This window comes from Phyllobates terribilis, unplaced genomic scaffold, assembly GCF_046119375.1.
Source record: "Phyllobates terribilis strain yellow unplaced genomic scaffold, ASM4611937v1 Scaffold_4__5_contigs__length_816908805, whole genome shotgun sequence".
Taxonomy (NCBI): Eukaryota; Metazoa; Chordata; class Amphibia; order Anura; family Dendrobatidae; genus Phyllobates; species Phyllobates terribilis.
In genome coordinates this window covers 675128469-675151175 of record NW_027362764.1, presented here as the reverse complement: position 1 = coordinate 675151175, position 22707 = coordinate 675128469, and the positions used below count along the sequence as shown (strand labels likewise).

Below are 22707 nucleotides of genomic sequence, written 5' to 3'. Positions count from 1 at the left end.
TCTCAGGACTGCTTGGTGGCGAGCAATCTGGCCGTGACGGGGCGGGCTCCGAAGGGTCCATGCAAAGGCTGTGCCGTCACTACAGGTGTGGTTTGTTTAGCAGTGATTTACCCGCCGCATCAGGTGTCTTCAAAAATGGCTCGGCGCAGGGTCTCCTGCAGGCTAAACCCTTCATCGCGGTAATGTGACAGAAAGAGCAAGCTGGACCCGTAACTTGGGGGCGGAGCGAGACGTCCAGGGGTGAATGAAGGAAGAGGGTGAGATGGTTGCCAGTGACTTTGAGCTGCTCTTCAGGGGGGAGGGTCGTGTTGCCTGCAAAGGTCTTCTGCTTGGGATTACCGGTTGTGGACTCCAGCTACCCGGGAGACGCTGGTCCTGGTGAAAAGGAGCCTAGTATTAAAAGTAAAGAAGCAACAATGCTGGAGGCCCACGGTGATCAGAAGGATGCTGGTATTTTGCAGAGATGAAATAGCGCAAGAGAGAATGCAAATGAAAAAAAGAAAAGAGAATGAACGTGTGCACTTGTGAAAGGGAATGGAAAAAATGCATAGAAGAGAGTGCCCCCTGCTGGTGGAAGGAAGGAAAAAGCAAAAGCCTATAGCACCTGGTATTCCCAGGCGGTCTCCCATCCAAGTACTAACCAGGCCCAACCCTGCTTAGCTTCCAAGATCAGACGAGATTGGGCGTTTTCAGGGTGGTGTGGCCATAGGCAGAGACAAGCCTCTCACTTGCTGCTTTTCTACTTTGAAGTCTGGCTGCCGGCTGCCCTTTCCAGTGCTCAGCAAGATCAGGTCCTTTTGTACTTTCCCTTCTCTTCAATTTTTTTGCTGGCTTCCTTAAAAGGTCTTGTAGACACAATGCCCCACTCAGAGCCGCTGAGCTCACTGATCAGCTGTAGCACTGTAGACGGAACGTCAGCTTCACGGCCAATGCCACAGGCCGGGAGCAGAGGCGAGACTCAACGGAAGACCCGGGTAGGGTGAGTAGAGCGCGGTTAGTTGCTTTCTTATAGCCTGCAGCCGGGGATTAACTTTTAATGAAAGGGAACAATCCCTTTGACTGTCTGCAGTGCGCCACACCTAGGAAGCGCACTCTCACACACAAGCCAGCATACACACGTGCTCGCACGTGACGACACCCCCTATCTGCCCCTACAACCTCTCCGTCACCATGCGTCAGACTCTCCTGCCTGTTTTATGATTTCAGGTCCCTAGCAGGAATCACCCCCTTCCTCCCCAATTCCTTCCTTGCCTTCTTTGCACTGAGGTTAGCTCTTTGTCAGCCGTCTGGCTTGGTTACACAAGCTTCTTTGCAGAGAAACATGTTACTTCTGCTGGCCCTCGCTAGGCGGCCGGCATCCAAAACCTTCCCTGGGCACCTGCTGAAAGCCTGGGTCCTTCACGGCCCCGGGTGCTTTTAACGCCATTATTTCCACACGGCGAGCTGCGGAGTCAATAAGCACTCCTAGCCGTGACAAGGAGCTCGGTGTCAGGCGTGCGTGAAGGCGGCGGGGTAGCGTACTTAGCTGCCAACTGGCTCAGAGGCCTTGAGGCTTCCATCATCTAAGTTACTTAAGGTCGGTGTCCGGCAAGTCGCCGTTCCATGCTAGCCGAGCTGGGCAGTAGGGCAAAACGTCATCAAAATGGTTTACAGCACCTGGTGTTCCCAGGAGGTCTCCCATCCAAGTACTGTCTGAGCCCAGCCCTGCTTTGCTTTTGAGATCAGACAAGATCGGGCGTATCCAAGGTGGTATGGCCAGTAGAAGCTGCTCGATACATCGCCCGGCCAGCCTTTCTCAGGATCGCTTGGTGGCGAGCAATCTGGCCGTGACGGGGCGGGCTCCGAAGGGTCCATGCAAAGTCTGTGCCGTCCCTACAGGTGTGGTTTGTTTAGCAGTGATTCACCCGCCGCATCAGGTGTCTTCAAAAATGACTCGGCGCAGGTTCTCCTGCAGGCTAAACACTTCATTGCGGTAATGTGACAGAAAGAGCAAGCTGGACCCGTAACTTGGGGGCGGAGCGAGACGTCCAGGGGTGAATGAAGGAAGAGGATGAGATGGTTGCCAGTGACTTTGAGCTGCTCTTCAGGGGGGATGGTCGTGTTGCCTGCAAAGGTCTTCTGCTTGGGGTTACCGGTGGTTGCCTCCAGCCACGCGGGAGACGCTGGTCCTGGTGAAAAGGAGCCTAGTATTAAAAGTAAAGAGGCAACAATGCTGGAGGCCCACGGTGATCAGAAGGATGCTGGTATTTTGCAGAGATGAAATAGCGCAAGAGAGAAAGCAAATGAAAAAAAGAAAAGAGAATGAATGTGTGAACTTGTGAAAGGGAATGGAAAAAAGGAATAGAAGAGAGTGCCCCCTGCTGGTGGAAGGAAGGAAAAAGCAAAAGCCTACAGCACCTGGTATTCCCAGGTGGTCTCCCATCCAAGTACTAATGAGGCCCAACCCTGCTTAGCTTTCAAGATCAGACAAGATTGGGCGTGTTCAGGGTGGTGTGGCCATAGGCAGAGACTAGCCTCTAACTTGCTGCTTTTCTACTTTGACGTCTGGCTGCCGGCTGCCCTTTCCAGTGCTCAGCAAGACCAGGTCCTTTTGTGCTTTCCCTTTTCTTCAATTTTTTTGCTGGCTTCCTTAAAAGGTCTTGTAGACAGAAGGCCCCACTCAGAGCCGCTGAGCTCACTGATCGGCTGCAGCGCTGTCGACGGAACGTCAGCTTCACGGCCAATGACACAGGCCGGGAGCAGAGGCGAGACTCACCGGTAGAACTGGGTAGGGTGAGTACAGCGCGGTTAGTTGCTTTCTAATACCCTGCAGCCGGGGATTAACTTTTAATGAAAGGGAACAATCCCTTTGACTGTCTGCAGCGCGCCACACCTAGGAAGCGCACTCTCTCACACAAGCCAGCATGCACACGTGCTCGCACGTGACAACACCCCCTATCTGCCCCTACAACCTCTCCGTCACCATGCGTCAGACTCTCCTGCCTGTTTTATGATTTCAGGCCCCTAGCAGGAATCACCCCCCCCTCCCCAATTCCTTCCTTGCCTTCCTTGCACTGAGGTTAGCTCTTTGTTAGCCGTCTGGCTTGGTTACACAAGCTTCTTTGCAGAGAAACATGTTACTTCTGCTGGCCCTCGCTAGGCGGTCGGCATCCAAAACCTTCCCTGGGCACCTGCTGTAAGCCTGGCCCCTTCACGGCCCCGGGTGCTTTTAATGCCATCATTTCCACACGGCGAGCTGCGGAGTCAATAAGCACTCCTAGCCGTGGCAAGGAGCTCGGTGTCAGGCCTTTGTGAAGGGCGGCGGGGTAGCGTACTTAGCTGCCAACTGGCTCAGAGGCCTTGGGGCTTCCATCATCTAAGTTACTTAAGGTCGGTGTCCGGCAAGGCGCCGTTCCATGCTAGCCGAGCTGGGCAGTAGGGCAAAACGTCATCAAAATGGTCTACAGCACCCGGTGTTCCCAGGAGGTCTCCCATTCAAGTACTGTCCGAGCCCAGCCCTGATTTGCTTCTGAGATCAGACGAGATCGGGCGTATCCAAGGTGGTATGGCCAGTAGACGCTGCTCGATCCATCGCCCGGCCAGCCTTTCTGAGGATCGCTTGATGGCGAGCAATCTGGCCGTGACGGGGCGGGCTCCGAAGGGTCCATGCAAAGGCAGTGCCGTCCCTACAGGTGTGGTTTGTTTAGCAGTGATTCAACCGCCGCATCAGGTGTCTTCAAAAATGGCTCGGCGCAGGGTCTCCTGCAGGCTAAACCCTTCATCGCGGTAATGTGACAGAAAGAGCAAGCTGGACCCGTAACTTGGGGGCGGAGCGAGACGTCCAGGGGTGAATGAAGGAAGAGGGTGAGATGGTTGCCAGTAACTTTGAGCTGCTCTTCAGGGGGGAGGGTCGTGTTGCCTGCAAAGGTCTTCTGCTTGGGGTTACCGGTGGTTGCCTCCAGCCACCCGGGAGACGCTGGTCCTGGTGAAAAGGAGCCTAGTATTAAAAGTAAATAAGCAACAATGCTGGAGGCCCACGGTGATCAGAAGGATGCTGGTATTTTGCAGAGATGAAATAGCGCAAGAGAGAAAGCAAATGAAAAAAAGAAAAGAGAATGAATGTGTGCACTTGTGAAAGGGAATGGAAAAAAGGCATAGAAGAGAGTGCCCCCTGCTGGTGGAAGGAAGGAAAAAGCAAAAGCCTACAGCACCTGGCATTCCCAGGCGGTCTCTGTTAAATGGTTAATTATGGAAATTCATTTGGAATGTTAATCGATAATCATTTTTCTGAGTTCTATGCCTCAGCCATCGTGTCTAGTTGACATGCGCTATTTGTGTGTGTATTTTTGGTTCACTACAATATGTAGAACAGGTGTGCCATACGACTGGCTATAAAAGCCCATGGTACAGAAAGGGGGGGCTCTCTTGCTCTGCACACCCCACAAGACACAGAATCTTCATGCTGAGAAGCAGATGACATGTAGGCCTGGACACATGCTGGACAAAGACATGATTTACCAGCCAGGATCCAAGGAAAGATGGGTGAATCTCAACAATTAAGCTAATTATGGACAAATGGACAATTACTTTATAACTAATTATTGTATGTACCTGCTGCAATCTGATTCTTTTTAATGGACAATCCAAGAATAAATAGATACATTTTTTTATAAGAATATCGTGATATTGATACTTTGAGAAGTCCTCAGTAGAAAAAAATAATACAGGAAGAGTATTATTTTACAATGGTGAGCCAGCCAGTCCTGTTTTTTTGTTTTTTAAATTAAGTAAGTGAATTTCTTCCGTGAACAAGGGGGGAGTCCTGACGAGCTGAACAGCTGTTGTTCACATGTCAGTAAATTCACTAGTTTGTCACGAGAAGCAGAAAGGACCTACAGACTGAGGAAAGACAGGAAGCAGAGGTACTAACAAGGAACAGAATCACACAGGAAAAGAATCAGACGAACTGAAGACAGGACGTGCTGATAAAGAGAAGCCAAGGAATCTTAAGGTAAGCAAAATATGGATATAATTTCTTCTTTTGCTAAACAAAGTAATATTAATTTCAAAGTTAATGTAGGAGATGACATAGAAGTTTTGTGGCTCAGTTTATACAAAGAATGTGAATTGCAAAATTTACAGTTAACTTCTAAATTGGTAAATAGAGACAAACAGAAATTGAGAAATATTCTACATTTGGTAGATTTTTTTCATAGTCTTGTGTTAGAGATTTCTAAGCAGGAAAATAGTGTAGAAGTGTCAGACGGTGATACTGATTCTGACTGTAATGTGGAAAATGAACAAGAAGTAAGACATGTGTCTGTAACTGAAGGTGACCTTGGGTCTGACCAAGAGACGGATATACAGAAACCTGACATGGGAGGAGACATGACTGACATACGAGAAACCGATATACTAGTGAGTGACGTAGGAGGAACGGACGTACAAGAGCCACTAAAAATATCAGAGAATTCTGGAATTACCCAGGCTCAACTCCAAATTAAAATGAGGAAAAATTTGCTGAAATTATACAAAATCATGCCAAAATATGATGTCAAAATCCATGCCTGTAGAAATTCAGAGACATTTGAGAGCTTCTCTGATAAGTTTGATTTATCCAATGAGGAGAGGAATCAATTATTTAAAATATGGATTCCTGTGACATTGTCCAGACATTTACATTTAATTCCCTGTGAAAATGACTCTCCTAATGGATGGGAAAATGATTCGGACAGATTAAGATATTTGATTTATTGTGTCACAAAGAATTTTCCCAACATAGAAGATCTGCAGAAACTAAGGATTGATAGGAAGGAATGTACATATACATTCATGTCCATATTTGAACGGTTGTACAAAGCTCTCATCAAAAATGGAAAAGTACAACATATGATAACAACTTTTGTACAAAAATTCAAATTCCTAAATTCAGTTTCCCAAGTTATGGCATCACAAAAAAATTAATTATTTGAATGTGCGCAGATGCTGGATTTTGTTAGAAAACATGAGAATCGTGAAAAGAAAATAAATCAAGCTAAATTTATAAAACCAGGAAAGGTAAAATCTTACCAAAGCCAATATCAAACTCTCCTAGACTGAGTCATCCCCATAGTGAACTCTATCAAATACGCAGAAGATTTCATATATGTTATAAGCCATATCAGCCAGTGCAAAGATCCATCTCTCCACAGAATGAGTTAATTCTCAGTCAGAACTGTGATTCTCTAAAAAGGAAAATGGCTGAAACTGATGGACAGAGACAGGTGAGACGACCAACTCACAGTGACGTCATGGAATGTGGACAGAAGAACAGGCAGTTCTCTGAGGTTTTGAAGGATAGAAAACTGTCTTTCCTAGATAGGGCGTTCCTGGAGATATTTGAGAGAGACAGAAGATTTGGTTTAGGGAGCGGCTAAGGAAAAACTGTAATTATAATGTTGTATCAAAATGTAATAAAATGTCTCAATATTTATTTATAATCTTATACAGTAAAATTGTAGTTACATAGTTTCTAATAGTTCATATATATATATACAGTCATATGAAAAAGTTTGGGCACCCCTATTAATCTTAAGCTTAATGTTTTATAAAAATTGGTGTTTTTGCAACAGCTATTTCAGTTTGATATATGTAATAACTGTTGGATACAGTAATGTTTCTGCCTTGAAATGAGGTTTATTGTACTAACAGAAAATGTGCAATCTGCATTCAAACAAAATTTGACAGGTGCATAAGTATGGGCACCTCACCAGAAAAGTGACATTAATATTTAGTAGATCCTCCTTTTGCAAGAATAACAGCCTCTAGTCGCTTCCTGTAGCTTTTAATGAGTTCCTGGATCCTGGATGAAGGTATTTTTGACCATTCCTCTTTACAAAACAATTCCAGTTCAGTTAAGTTTGATGGTCGCCGAGCATGGACAGCCTCTTCAAATGATCCCACAGATGTTCAATGATATTCAGGTCTGGGGACTGGGATGGCCATTCCAGAACATTGTAATTGTTCCTCTGCATGAATGCCTGAGTAGATTTGGAGCGGTGTTTTGGATCATTGTCTTGCTGAAAGATCCATCCACTGCGTAACTTCAACTTTATCACTGATTCTTGAACACTATTGCCAAGAATCTGCTGATACTGAGTGTAATCCATGCATCCCTCAACTTTAACAAGATTCCCAGTGCCGACATTGACCACACAGCCCCAAAGCATGATGGAACCTCCACCAAATTTTACTGTGGGTAGCAAGTGTTTTTCTTGGAATGCTGTGTTTTTTTTGCCACCATGCTTAACGCCTTTTTGTATGACCAAACAACTCAATCTTGGTTTCATCAGTCCACAGGACCTTCTTCCAAAAAGAAATAGGCTTCTTCAAATGTGCTTTTGCATACCTCAGCCGACTCTGTTTGTGCGTACTTGCAGAAACGGCTTCTTTCGCATCACTCTCCCATACAGCTTCTCCTTGTGCAAAGTGCGTTGTATAGTTGACCGATGCACAGTGACACCATCTGCAGCAAGTTGATGCTGCAGCTCTCTGGAGGTGGTCTGAGGATTGTCCTTGACTGATCTCACCATTCTTCTTCTCTGCCTTTTTGATGTTTTTCTTGTCCTGACACTTCTGGCCTTAACAAGAACTGTCCCTATGTTCTTCCATTTCCTTACTATGTTCCTCACAGTGGAAACTGACAGGTTAAATCTCTGAGACAGCTTTTTGTATCCTTCCCCTGAGCAACTATGTTGAATAATCTTTGTTTTCAGATCATTTGACAGTTGTTTTGAGGAGCCCATGATGCCACTCTTCAGAGGAGATTCAAACAGGAGAACAACTTGCAAGTGGCCACTTTAAGTAGCTTTTCTCATGATTGCATACACCTGGCTATAAAGTTCAAAGCTCAATGAGGTTACAAAACCAAAAAAAGTGCTTTAGTAGTCAGTAAAAAGTAGGCAGGAGTATTTAAAACAAGAAAATGATAAGGGTGCCCATACTTATGCACCGGTCAAATTTTGTTTGAATGCAGATTGCACGTTTTCTGTTAGCACAATAAACCTCATTTCAAGGCAGAAACATTACTGTGTCCAACAGTTATTACATATATCAAACTGAAATAGTTGTTGCAAAAACACCAATTTTTATAAAACATTAAGCTTAAGATTAATAGGGGTGCCCAAACTTTTACATATGACTGTATATATATATATATATATATATATATATATATATATATACACTTGTCTAAGTAGAGATTGCGTATAATTGTATTTATATATACGTTTATAAAATATATATATATATATATTAATTAATAAATTAGAACTTCATATATATAAATTTAAGTAGCAATATTTTGAATTACATTAGAACCATCCAATATATGTATAAGATATTTAAATAATTCTGTTTCTGTATGAATTTGATATTTAATTTTATTTTCTTATATTTCCTTAGAATTTTCATTCCAAAGCAGGATTTGATCAAAGAACTCTAAAATGGATTTATTTCTTTATTCACACAGGAAGTGAAAAAATTGCATGATTTTATGTGTATAACATTTTAAAATAATAACAATATATCTAGTTGAACTATAATATATATGTAATACTTATTAATTCTTTTGTGTTGCTAATATTTTCTGTGCATGAAGTGTTCGTGCAAATTAAAGTAGCTTTACAGCATGACGTGTGACAGCTGCGGCCTTTGAACTTTGAGCTAATTGTATAGGATCCCATTTATTCTATTTTCAACTGATGTAACTTAAGACCGGGCAGCCAGTGAAAAAAGAATCTAAGACAAGAGTTTTTTCAAGTGTCTGAAATTCCAGTGACTTACTCTCATATTATATAATATGTACTTGGGGAATATTCAAAGAAATATAAAGATATTCAATTGATATGGCAATGCGCATTAATAAATTGGGATACAACAATTTTGGGTTAAATATATATATATATACAGTACAGACCAAAAGTTTGGACACACATTCTCATTTAAAGATTTTTCTGTATTTTCTTGACTATGAAAATTGTACATTCACACTGAGGGCATCAAAACTATGAATTAACACATGTGGAATTATACACTTAACAAAAAAGTGTGAAACAAGTGAAAATATGTCTTATATTCTAGGTTCTTCAAAGTAGCCACCTTTTGCTTTGATGACTGCTTTGCACACTCTTGGCATTCTCTTGATGAGCTTCAAGAGGTAGTCACCGGAAATGGTCTTCCGTCAATCTTGAAGGAGTTCCCAGAGATGCTAAGCACTTGTTGGCCCTTTTGCCTTCACTCTGCGGTCCAGCTCACCCCAAACCATCTCGATTGGGTTCAGGTCTGGTGACTGTGGAGGCCAGGTCATCTGGCCTAGCACCCCATCACTCTCCTTCTTGGTCAAATAGCCCTTACACAGCCTGGAGGTGTATTTGGGGTCATTGTCCTGTTGAAAAATAAATGATGGTCCAACTAAACGCAAACAGGATGGAATAGCATGCCGCTGCAAGATGCTGTGGTAGCCATGCTGGTTCAGTATGCCTTCAATTTTGATTAAATCCCCAACAGTGTCACCATCAAAGCACCCCAACACCATCACACCTCCTCCTCCATGCTTCACGATGGGAACCAGGCATGTAGAGTCCATCCGTTCACCTTTTCTGCGTCGCACAAAGACACGGTGGTTGAAACCAAAGATCTCAAATTTGGACTCATCAGACCAAAGCACAGATTTCCACTGGTCTAATGTACATTCCTTGTGTTCTTTAGCCCAAACAAGTCTCTTCTGCTTGTTGCCTGTCCTTAGCAGTGGTTTCCTAGCAGCTATTTTACCATGAAGGCCTGCTGCACAAAGTCTCCTCTTAACAGTAGTTGAAGAGATGTGTCTGCTGCTAGAACTCTGTGTGGCATTGACCTGGTCTCTAATCTGAGCTGCTGTTAACCTGCGATTTCTGAGGCTGGTGACTCGGATAAACTTATCCTCAGAAGCAGAGGAGACTCTTGGTCTTCCTTTCCTGGGGCGGTCCTCATGTGAGCCAGTTTCTTTGTAGCGCTTGATGGTTTTTGCAACTGCACTTGGGGACACTTTCAAAGTTTGCCCAATTTTTCAGATTGACTGACCTTAATTTCTTAATGTAATGATGGCCACTCGTTTTTCTTTACTTAGCTGATTTTTTCTAGCCATAATACAAATTCTAACAGTCTATTCAGTAGGACTATCAGCTGTGTATCCACCAGACTTCTGCACAACACAATTGAAGGTCCCAACCCCATTTATAAGGCAAGAAATCCCACTTATTAAACCTGACAGGGCACACCTGTGAAGTGAAAACCATTTCCGGTGACTACCTCTTGAAGCTCATCAAGAGAATGCCAAGAGTGTGCAAAGCAGTCATCAATGCAAAAGGTGGCTACTTTGAAGAACCTAGAATAGAAGACATATTTTCAGTTGCTTCACACTTTATTGGTTAAGTATATAATTCCACATGTGTTAATTCATAGTTTTGAAGCCTTCAGTGTGAATGTACACTTTTCATAGTCATGAAAATACAGAAAAATCTTTAAATGAGAATGTGTGTCCAAACTTTTGGTCTGTACTGTATATCTAAAACTTCATATGTGGAATGTTTGAGTTGAACAGATCTGTGAATGTCAGAGTGAAGGTGACAGATGAGTAAATCAGCAGCTGCTAAGTGTGATTGATGTGACAGAGGTCTCGTATGTTTGTATGTTTGAAAATAAAAAAATGTTTCTTTATGTGAAGGTACAAAAATATATTTAATTCTGAGGAAATTATAATACATAATTAGGTATTATCTACATATATATATTTCTATATTTCTTTAATAATTATTATGTCTTGATTTAACTAATAGTGGATAAGGGCAACCACACATCAAAATGGTTTACAAAGCAAATATAAATTTAGAATAATTTTCCACATGATAATATTCTTGAATAACTATAATATTATTTTTAATGGTTACCTAAATAGGTACACACCTCTCTTTAGTCAAATCTATGCTACTCATCGATATGAAATTTATGCACAATATTTCTAGAAGAATAATTATTTTTAATTTGGTTCTGATATATACATAAATTTTATAAAATAATATTTTTGGTATTAAGGGGGAAAATTTGTTTTTGATCCTGATTACATAATCACTTTTGATCAATACTTATTTTCCACACATTTTAATAAAGAAGAAATAATAATAAGGTACTATGGTATAATTAAGAAGGGTATTACATGCAAAGTTGCATAATTTAATATTTTTTGGTGGTACAAGGTTATGACAAATATGAAATCATCCAGATTATGGAGCTATAAGGGTATTTTTTATGGAGAATATAATTACTCTGCATTTGTCATTAAAATTTAAAGGCCTTATTTTTATTTTTATTCTTATTTTTACTCTTAATTTTATTTTTCATTTTTAAAATTTTATTCTTACTTTATACTTCTTATTTTTCTATTTTTTCATTTTTTAATTCTCATTTGATTTTATTTCAGTTCAATATCTCAATTGAGAAAACACAATAATATTTAATAAAGTAATGTCTAATACAAGAGTATTGCTTCATTAAATATATATTGCTAAGGAGAAAAATGTTTACATTTTCTGAGTAAACACAACAATTCATTCATTCATTTATTCATTCATTCATTCATTCATACATTCATATATTTATTCATTTTGGTTCAGGAGTATACATTCTTTGATATTATTGGTTTAATAAAGATATAAAAACTTGTTTTTTCAAAATACACTGACACCTATGGGTTGGAAAAGGTAATTACACCTATGACATAAAAATGTTCTATCATATGGAGAACTTGATTGATAATGAATTATTATCTATTATTGTTTATTATTCCAAACATAATTTATTTTAATATTTTGATAATAATTAGATGGATATTACTGATTGCTATGGTATGCTGTGATATTATATATTAGGAAAAACTGCCAGATTTGGTATCAGATTAGGGAATGAAGACTTCAATCAAGACATCGCAATTATGAATTCTATCTTAATAAAGACTTTTAATTTTTATAAATCAAAGAGATTCTCAAAAGTTACAAGAAGAAGCAACTGATATCCGGACGTCTCAGAAGGTAACAAGTGTGAATGCTGAGTGTTTTAATAGACTGTGTCCATTACATACAATACAATTCACACCACTGATCACCAGGACGGCAGAGGACGATGATCCTATATGTACTGTGTTGTGTTTAAGTTTCATCACGTTCCAGTGGTTTCTTATCACCTGCAACGCTTCAATGAAAGCTGGTGAACAGGTAATACCTGGCATATGTGTCCTGTATATAAAGGACTGAGTACTGGTTATGGTGCTATATAAAGCAGGAAAGTGTCAAGTTAACCCTTGCTTTACTGACCAAAGACGTCACATCTGTTCCAAAAGTGAAACGAGACCAGTGCGGACACACGGAAGATTCCAAAGACGATCCAACGTAAGTCCAGGTGACACTGCACAGATATTAAAGCTACATTTCATCCATGGACTTTGTTTTCTTATCAACTGACACACATGATCTTTCTAATAAAGAGTACAGTTTATGGACTGAACAATAATGAACACAATTATGGACTGTACAATATCTACATTCTGTAATTTATTTCAAAGGAGTTTTCATCTAAAGACTGTGTTATAAAAGAACCAAGAAGAAGACGAGACGACGACCCGATGACATCAGATGACGACGATTGAACCCGCGTTTGCTTCAATTTAGATATAGGGAAGTATAATTATACATATTAAATGAATATTAGTCACGGCTTACCATAACATGAATTCACATCATTATATAACAATAATCCGATATTGATACTATTATTACTATTATTATTATTATTATAGAAATTTAATGATATTGCCAAGGAAGAAGGAAAGAAAAAATGATTGATGAATGTGTCTTCTTTTGAGAAGTTAAAGTCCTTTTATTCTCAAAAAAGGGGGAAATGTTAAATGGTTAACTATGGAAATTCATTTGGAATGTTAATCGATATTCATTTTTCTGAGTTCTATGCCTCAGCCATCGTGTCTATTTGGCTCAGAGACCTTGGGGCTTCCATCATCTAAGTTGCTTAAGGTCGGTGTCCGGCAAGGCGCCGTTCCATGCTAGCCGAGCTGGGCAGTAGGGCAAAACGTCATCAAAAAGGTCAACAGCACCCGGTGTTCCCAGGAGGTCTCCCATCCAAGTACTGTCCAAGCCCATCCCTGCTTTGCTTCCGAGATCAGACAAGATCAGGCGTATCCAAGGTGGTATGGCCAGTAGACGCTGCTCGATCCATCGCCCGGCCAGCCTTTCTCAGGATCGCTTGGTGGCGTCAATTTGGCCGTGACGGGGCGGGCTCCGAAGGGTCCATGCAAAGTCTGTGCCGTCCCTACAGGTGTGGTTTATTTAGCAGTGATTCACCCGCCGCATCAGGTGTCTTCAAAAATGGCTCGGCGCAGGGTCTCCTGCAGGCTAAACCCTTCATCTCGGTAATGTGACAGAAAGAGAAAGCTGGACCCGTAACTTGGGGGCTGAGCGAGACGTCCAGGGGTGAATGAAGGAAGAGGGTGAGATGGTTGCCAGTGACTTTGAGCTGCTCTTCAGGGGGGAGGGTCGTGTTGCCTGCAAAGGCCTTCTGCTTGGGGTTACCGGTGGTTGCCTCCAGCCACCCGGGAGACGCTGGTCCTGGTGAAAAGGAGCCTAGTATTAAAAGTAAAGAAGCAACAATGCTGGAGGCCCACGGTGATCAGAAGGATGCTGGTATTTTGCAGAGATGAAATAGCGCAAGAGAGAAAGCAAATGAAAAAAAGAAAAGAGAATGAATGTGTGCACTTGTGAAAGGGAATGGAAAAAAGGCATAGAAGAGAGTGCCCCCTGCTGGTGGAAGGAAGGAAAAAGCAAAAGCCTACAGCACCTGGCATTCCCAGGCGGTCTCTGTTAAATGGTTAATTATGGAAATTCATGGAATGTTAATCGATAATCATTTTTCTGAGTTCTATGCCTCAGCCATCGTGTCTAGTTGACATGCGCTATTTGTGTGTGTATTTTTGGTTCACTACCATATGTAGAACAGGTGTCCATACGACTGGCTATAAAAGCCCATGGTACAGAAAGGGGGGGCTCTCTTGCTCTGCCCACCCCACAGGACACAGAATCTTCATGCTGAGAAGCAGATGACATGTAGGCCTGGACACATGCTGGACAAAGACATGATTTACCAGCCAGGATCCAAGGAAAGATGGGTGAATCTCAACAATTAAGCAAATTATGGACAAATGGACAATTACTTTATAACTAATTATTGTATGTACCTGCTGCAATCTGATTCTTTTTAATGGACAATCCAAGAATAAATAGATACATTTTTTATAAGAATATCGTGATATTGATACTTTGAGAAGTCCTCAGTAGAAAAAAATAATACAGGAAGAGTATTATTTTACAATGGTGAGCCAACCAGTCCTGTTTTTTTGTTTTTTAAATTAAGTAAGTGAATTTCTTCCGTGAACAAGGAGGGAGTCCTGACGAGCTGAACAGCTGTTGTTCACGTGTCAGTAAATTCACTAGTTTGTCACGGTAAGCAGAAAGGACCTACAGACTGAGGAAAGACAGAAAGCAGAGGTACTAACAAGGAACAGAATCACACAGGAAAAGAATCAGACGAACTGGAGACAGGACGTGCTGATAAAGAGAAGCCAAGGAATCTTAAGGTAAGCAAAATATGGATATAATTTCTTCTTTTGCTAAACAAAGTAATATTAATTTCAAAGTTAATGTAGGAGATGACATAGAAGTTTTGTGGCTCAGTTTATACAAAGAATGTGAATTGCAGAATTTACAGTTAACTTCTAAATTGGTAAATAAAGACAAACAGAAATTGAGAAATATTCTACATTTGGTAGATTTTTTTCATAGTCTTGTGTTAGAGATTTCTAAGCAGGAAAATAGTGCAGAAGTGTCAGACGGTGATACTGATTCTGACTGTAATGTGGAAAATGAACAAGAAGTAAGACACGTGTCTGTAACTGAAGGTGACCTTGGGTCTGACCAAGAGATGGACATACAGAAACCTGACATGGGAGGAGACATGACTGACATACGAGAAACCGACATACTAGGTGATGTGGGAGGAGACGTGAGTGACGTAGGAGGAAAGGACGTACAAGAGCCACTAAAAATATCAGAGAATTCTGGAATTACCCAGGCGCAACTCCAAATTAAAATGAGGAAAAATTTGCTGAAATTATACAAAATCATGCCAAAATATGATGTCAAAATCCATGCCTGTAGAAATTCAGAGACATTTGAGAGCTTCTCTGATAAGTTTGATTTATCCAATGAGGAGACGAATCAATTATTTAAAATATGGATTCCTGTGACATTGTCCAGACATTTACATTTAATGCCCTGTGAAAATGACTCTCCTAATGGATGGGAAAATGATTCGGACAGATTAAGATATTTGATTTATTGTGTCACAAAGGATTTTCCCAACATAGAAGATCTGCAGAAACTAAGGATTGGTAGGAAGGAATGTACATATACATTCATGTCCATATTTGAACGGTTGTACAATGCTCTCATCAAAAATGGAAAAGTACAACATATGATAACAACTTTTGTATAAAAATTCAAATTCCTAAATTCAGTTTCCCAAGTTATGGCATCACAAAAAAATTCATTATTTGAATGTGCGCAGATGCTGGATTTTGTTAGAAAACATGAGAATCGTGAAAATAAAATAAATCAAGCTAAATTTATAAAACCAGGAAAGGTAAAATCTTACCAAAAGCCAATATCAAACTCTCCTAGACTGAGTCATCCCCATAGTGAACTCTATCAAATACGCAGAAGATTTCATATATGTTATAAGCCATATCAGCCAGTGCAAAGATCCATCTCTCCACAGAATGAGTTAATTCTCAGTCAGAACTGTGATTCTCTAAAAAGGAAAATGGCTGAAACTGATGGACAGAGACAGGTGAGACGACCAACTCACAGTGACGTCATGGAATGTGGACAGAAGAACAGGCAGTTCTCTGAGGTTTTGAAGGATAGAAAAATGTCTTTCCTAAATAGGGCGTTCCTGGAGATATTTGAGAGAGACAGAAGATTTGGTTTAGGGAGTGGCTAAGGAAAAACTGTAAATATAATGTTGTATCAAAATGTAATACAATGTCTCAATATTTATTTATAATCTCATACAGTAAAATTGTAGTTACATAGTTTCTAATAGTTCATATATATATATATATATATATACACTTGTCTAAGTAGAGATTGCGTATAATTGTATTTTTATATACGTTTATAAAATATATATATATATATATATATTAATTAATAAATTAGAACTTCATATTTATAAATTTAAGTAGCAATATTTTGAATTCCATTAGAACCAACCAATATATGTATAAGATATTTAAATAATTCTGTTTCTGTATGAATTTGATATTTAATTTTATTTTCTTATATTTCCTTAGAGTTTTCATTCCAAAGCAGGATTTGATCAAAGAACTCTAAAATGGATTTATTTCTTTATTCACACAGGAAGTGAAAAAATTGCATGATTTTATGTGTATAACATTTTAAAATAATAACAATATATCTAGATGAACTATAATATATATGTAATACTTATTAATTCTTTTGTGTTGCTAATATTTTCTGTGCATGAAGTGTTCGTGCAAATTAAAGTAGCTTTACAGCATGACGTGTGACAGCTGCGGCCTTTGAACTTTGAGCTAATAGTATAGGATCCCATTCATTCTATTTTCAACTGATGTAACTTAAGACCGGACAGCCAGTGAAAAAAGAATCTAAGACAAGTTTTTTCAAGTGTCTGAAATTCCAGTGACTTACTCTCATATTATATAATATGTACTTGGGGAATATTCAAAGAAATATAAAGATATTCAATTGATATGGCAATGCACATTAATAAATTGGGATACAACAATTTTGGGTTAAATATATATATATATCTAAAACTTCATATGTGGAATGTTTGAGTTGAACAGATCTGTGAATGTCAGAGTGAAGGTGACAGATGAGTAAATCAGCAGCTGCTAAGTGTGATTGATGTGACAGAGGCCTCGTATGTTTGTATGTTTGAAAAAAAAAAATGTTTCTTTATGTGAAGGTACAAAAATATATTTGATTCTGAGGAAATTATAATACATAATTAGGTATTACTGTATCTACATATATATATTTCTATATTTCTTTAATAATTATTATTTCTTGATTTAACTAATAGTGGATAAGGGCAACCACACATCAAAATGGTTTACAAAGCAAATTTATATTTAGAATAATTTTCCACATGATAATATTCTTGAATAACTATAATATTATTTTTAATGGTTACCTAAATAGGTACACACCTCTCTTTAGTCAAATCTATGCTACTCATCGATATGAAATTTATGCACAATATTTCTAGAAGAATAATTATTTTTAATTTGGTTCTGATATATACATAAATTTTATAAAATAATATTTTTGGTATTAAGGGGGAAAATGTGTTTTTGATCCTGATTACATAATCACTTTTGATCAATACTTATTTTCCACACATTTTAATAAAGAAGAAAAAATAATAATGTACTATGGTATAATTAAGAAGGGTATTACATGCAAAGTTGCATAATTTAATATTTTTTGGTGGTACAAGGTTATGACAAATATGAAATCATCCAGATAATGGAGATATAAGGGTATTTTTTATGGAGAATATAATTACTCTGCATTTGTCATTAAAATTTAAAGGCCTTATTTTTATTTTTATTCTTATTTTTACTCTTAATTTTATTTTTCATTTTTAAAATTTTATTCTTACTTTATACTTCTTATTTTTCTATTTTTTCATTTTTTAATTCTCATTTGATTTTATTTGAGTTCAATATCTCAATTGAGAAAACACATTAATATTTAATAAAGTAATGTCTAATACAAGAGTATTGCTTCATTAAATATATATTGCTAAGGAAAAAAATGTTTACATTTTCTGAGTAAACACAACAATTCATTCATTCATTTATTCATTCATTCATTCATTCATACATTCATATATTTATTCATTTTGGTTCAGGAGTATACATTCTTTGATATTATTGGTTTAATAAAGATATAAAAACTTGTTTTTTCAAAATACACTGACACCTATGAGTTGGAAAAGGTAATTACACCTATGACATAAAAATGTTCTATCATATGGAGAACTTGATTGATAATGAATTATTATCTATTATTGCTTATTATTCCAAACATAATTTATTTTAATATTTTGATAATAATTAGATGGATATTACTGATTGCTATGGTACGCTGTGATATTATCAGATGAGATCGGGCGTATCCAAGGTGGTATGGCCAGTAGAAGCTGCTCGATCCATCGCCCAGCCAGCCTTTCTCAGGATCGCTTGGTGGCGAGCAATCTGGCCGTGACGGGGCGGGCTCCGAAGGGTCCATGCAAAGTCTGTGCCGTCCCTACAGGTGTGGTTTGTTTAGGAGTGATTCACCTGTCGCATCAGGTGTCTTCAAAAATGGCTCGGCGCAGGGTCTCCTGCAGGCTAAACCCTTCATCGCGGTAATGTGACAGAAAGAGCAAGCTGGACCCGTAACTTGGGGGCGGAGCGAGACGTCCAGGGGTGAATGAAGGAAGAGGGTGAGATGGTTGCCAGTGACTTTGAGCTGCTCTTCAGGGGGGAGGGTCGTGTTGCCTTCAAAGGTCTTCTGCTTGGGGTTACCGGTGGTTGCCTCCAGCCACGCGGGAGACGCTGGTCATGGTGAAAAGGAGCCTAGTATTAAAAGTAAAAAAGCAACAATGCTGGAGGCCCACGGTGATCAGAAGGATGCTGGTATTTTGCAGAGATGAAATAGCGCAAGAGAGAAAGCAAATGAAAAAAAGAAAAGAGAATGAATTTGTGCACTTGTGAAAGGGAATGGAAAAAAGGCATAGAAGAGAGTGCCCCCTGCTGGTGGAAGGAAGGAAAAAGCAAAAGTCTACAGCACCTGGTATTCCCAGGCGGTCTCCCATCCAAGTACTAACGGGGCCCAACCCTGCTTGGCTTCCAAGATCAGACGAGATTGGGTATGTTCAGGGTGGTGTGGCCGTAGGCAGAGACAAGCCTCTCACTTGCTGCTTTTCTACTTTGACGTCTGGCTACCGGCTGCCCTTTCCAGTGCTCAGCAAGACCAGGTCCTTTTGTGCTTTCCATTCTCTTCAATATTTTTGCTGGCTTCCTTAAAAGGTCTTGTAGACAGAAGGCCCCACTCAGAGCCGCTGAGCTCACTGATCGGCTGCAGCGCCGTCGACGGAACGTCAGCTTCACGGCCAATGCCACAGGCCGGGAGCAGAGGCGAGACTCACCGGTAGACCCGGGTAGGGTGAGTAGAGCGCGGTTAGTTGCTTTCTAATAGCCTGCAGCCGGGGATTAACTTTTAATGAAAGGGAACAATCCCATTGACTGTCTGCAGCGCGCCACACCTAGGAAGCGCACTCTCACACACAAGCCAGCATGCACACGTGCTCGCACGTGACAACAACCCCTATCTGCCTCTACAACCTCTCCGTCACCATGCGTCAGACTCTCCTGCCTGTTTTATGATTTCAGGGCCCTAGCAGGAATCACCCCCCCCTCCCCAATTCCTTCCGCACCTTCCTTGCCTTCCTTGCACTGAGGTTAGCTCTTTGTCAGCCATCTGGCTTGGTTACACAAGCTTCTTTGCAGAGAAACATGTTACTTCTGCTGGCCCTCGCTAGGCGGCCGGCATCCAAAACCTTCCCTGGGCACCTGCTCAAAGCCTGGCCCCTTCACGGCCCCGGGTGCTTTTAACGCCATCATTTCCACACGGCGAGCTGCGGAGTCAATAAGCACTCCTAGCCGTGGCAAGGAGCTCGGTGTCAGGCCTGGGTGGTAGCGTACTTAGCTGCCAACTGGCTCAGAGGCCTTGGGGCTTCCATCATCTAAGTTACTTAAGGTCGGTGTCCGGCAAGGCTCCGTTCCATGCTAGCCGAGCTGGGCAGTAGGGCAAAACGTCATCAAAATGATCTACAGCACCCGGTGTTCCCAGGAGGTCTCCCATCCAAGTACCGTCTGAGCCCAGCCCTGCTTTGCTTCCGAGATCAGACGAGATCGGGCGTATCCAAGGTGGTATGGCCAGTAGGCGCTGCTCGATCCATCGCCCGGCCAGCCTTTCTGAGGATCGCTTGATGGCGAGCAATCTGGCCGTGACGGGGCGGGCTCCGAAGGGTCCATGCAAAGGCTGTGCCGTCCCTACAGGTGTGGTTTGTTTAGCAGTGATTCACCCGCCGCATCAGGTGTCTTCAAAAATGTCTCGGCGCAGGGTCTCCTGCAGGCTAAACCCTTCATCGTGATAATGTGACAGAAAGAGCAAGCTGGACCCGTAACTTGGGGGCGGAGCGAGACGTCCAGGGGTGAATGAAGGAAGAGGGTGAGATGGTTGCCAGTGACTTTGAGCTGCTCTTCAGGGGGGAGGGTTGTGTTGCCTGCAAAGGTCTTCTGCTTGGGGTTACCGGTTGTTGCCTCCAGCCACACGGGAGACGCTGGTCCTGGTGAAAAGGAGCCTAGTATTAAAAGTAAAGAAGTAACAATGCTGGAGGCCCACGGTGATCAGAAGGATGCTGGTATTTTGCAGAGATGAAATAGCGCAAGAGAGAAAGCAAATGAAAAAAAGAAAAGGGAATGAATGTGTGCACTTGTGAAAGGGAATGGAAAAAAGGCATATAAGAGAGTGACCACTGCTGGTGGAAGGAAGGAAAAAGCAAAAGCCTACAGCACCTGGTATTCCCAGGCGGTCTCCAATCCAGGTATTAACCAGGCCCAACCATGCTTAGCTTTAAAGATCAGACGAGATTGAGCTTGTTCAGGGTGGTGTGGCTGTAAGCAGAGAAAAGCCTCTCACTTGCTGCTTTTCTACTTTGACGTCTGGCTGCCGGCTGCCCTTTCCAGTGCTCAGCAAGACCAGGTCCTTTTGTGCTTTCCCTTCTCTTCAATTTTTTTGCTGGCTTCCTTAAAAGGTCTTGTAGACAGAACGCCCCACTCAGAGCCACTGAGCTCACTGATCGGCTGCAGCGCTGTCGACGGAACGTCAGCTTCACGGCCAATGCCACAGGCCGGGAGCAGAGGCGAGACTCACCGGTAGACCCGGGTAGGGTGAGTAGAGCGCGGTTAGTTGCTTTCTAATAGCCTGCAGCCGGGGATTAACTTTTAATGAAAGGGAACAATCCCTTTGACTGTCTGCAGCGCGCCACACCTAGGAAGCGCACTCTCATACACAAGCCAGCATGCACACGTGCTCGCACGTGACAACACCCCCTATCTGCCACTACATCCTTTCCGTCACCATGCGTCAGACTCTCCTGCCTGTTTTATGATTTCAGGACCCTAGCAGGAATCACCCCCCCTCCCCAATTCCTTCCGCACCTTCCTTGCCTTCCTTGCACTGAGGTTAGCTCTTTGTCAGCCGTCTGGCTTGGTTACACAAGCTTCTTTGCAGAGAAACATGTTACTTCTGCTGGACCTCGCTAGGCGGCCGGCATCCAAAACCTTCCCTGGGCAGCTGATGAAAGCCTGGCCCCTTCACGGCCCCGGGTGCTTTTAACGCCATCATTTCCACACGGCGAGCTGCGGAGTCAATAAGCACTCCTAGCCGTGGCAAGGAGCTCGGTGTCAGGCGTGCGTGAAGGCGGCGGGGTAGCGTACTTAGCTGCCAACTGGCTCAGAGGCCTTGGGGCTTCCATCATCTAAGTTACTTAAGGTCGGTGTCCGGCAAGGCGCCGTTCGAGGCTAGCCGAGCTGGGCAGTAGGGCAAAACGTCATCAAAATGGTCTACAGCACCCGGTGTTCCCAGGAGGTCTCCCATCCAAGTACTGTCCGAGCCCATCCCTGCTTTGCTTCCGAGATCAGAAAAGATGAGGCGTATCCAAGGTGGTATGGTCAGTAGACGCTGCTTGATCCATCGCCCGGCCAGCTTTTCTCAGGATCGCTTGGTGGTGAGCAATCTGGCCGTGACGGGGCGGGCTCCGAAGGGTCCATGCAAAGGCTGTGCTGTCCCTACAGGTGTGGTTTATTTAGCAGTGATTCACCCGCCGAATCAGGTGTCTTCAAAAATGGCTCGGCGCAGGGTCTCCTGCACCCTAAACCCTTCATCGCGGTAATGTGACAGAAAGAGCAAGCTGGACCCGTAACTTGGGGGCTGAGCGAGACGTCCAGGGGTGAATGAAGGAAGAGGGTGAGATGGTTACCAGTGACTTTGAGCTGCTCTTCAGGGGGGAGGGTCGTGTTGCCTGCAAAGGCCTTCTGCTTGGGGTTACCGGTGGTTGCCTCCAGCCACCCGGGAGACGCTGGTCCTGGTGAAAAGGAGCCTAGTATTAAAAGTAAAGAAGCAACAATGCTGGAGGCCCACGGTGATCAGAAGGATGCTGGTATTTTGCAGAGATGAAATAGCGCAAGAGAGAAAGCAAATGAAAAAAAGAAAAGAGAATGAATGTGTGCACTTGTGAAAGGGAATGGAAAAAAGGCATAGAAAAAAGTGCCCCCTGCTGGTGGAAGGAAGGAAAAAGCAAAAGCCTACAGCACCTGGCATTCCCAGGCGGTCTCTGTTAAACGGTTAATTATGGAAATTCATTTGGAATGTTAATCGATAATCATTTTTCTGAGTTCTATGCCTCAGCCATCGTGTCTAGTTGACATGC

General features: G+C 41.9%; 3 non-coding genes and 6 pseudogenes across 3 annotated transcripts; all 9 read right to left on the bottom strand.

Moving 5' to 3' along the window:
* Positions 1 to 592: 592 nt before the first annotated feature.
* On the bottom strand, positions 593 to 711 carry LOC141267032 (5S ribosomal RNA). The gene has a single exon (XR_012321051.1). It is a non-coding gene; the product is annotated as a 5S ribosomal RNA (ribosomal RNA).
* Positions 712 to 1644: 933 nt separating this feature from the next.
* LOC141269969 (5S ribosomal RNA) lies at positions 1645 to 1764 on the bottom strand (annotated as a pseudogene).
* Positions 1765 to 2385: 621 nt separating this feature from the next.
* LOC141267276 (5S ribosomal RNA) lies at positions 2386 to 2504 on the bottom strand. The gene has a single exon (XR_012321285.1). It is a non-coding gene; the product is annotated as a 5S ribosomal RNA (ribosomal RNA).
* A 933-nt stretch (positions 2505 to 3437) lies between these two features.
* LOC141268174 (5S ribosomal RNA) lies at positions 3438 to 3557 on the bottom strand (annotated as a pseudogene).
* A 9587-nt stretch (positions 3558 to 13144) lies between these two features.
* On the bottom strand, positions 13145 to 13264 carry LOC141268244 (5S ribosomal RNA; annotated as a pseudogene).
* A 5725-nt stretch (positions 13265 to 18989) lies between these two features.
* LOC141266918 (5S ribosomal RNA) lies at positions 18990 to 19108 on the bottom strand. Its single transcript, XR_012320937.1, has one exon. It is a non-coding gene; the product is annotated as a 5S ribosomal RNA (ribosomal RNA).
* A 930-nt stretch (positions 19109 to 20038) lies between these two features.
* LOC141268585 (5S ribosomal RNA) lies at positions 20039 to 20158 on the bottom strand (annotated as a pseudogene).
* Positions 20159 to 20779: 621 nt separating this feature from the next.
* On the bottom strand, positions 20780 to 20898 carry LOC141269217 (5S ribosomal RNA; annotated as a pseudogene).
* A 940-nt stretch (positions 20899 to 21838) lies between these two features.
* Positions 21839 to 21958, bottom strand: LOC141269841 (5S ribosomal RNA; annotated as a pseudogene).
* Between the last annotated feature and the right edge of the window lie 749 nt (positions 21959 to 22707).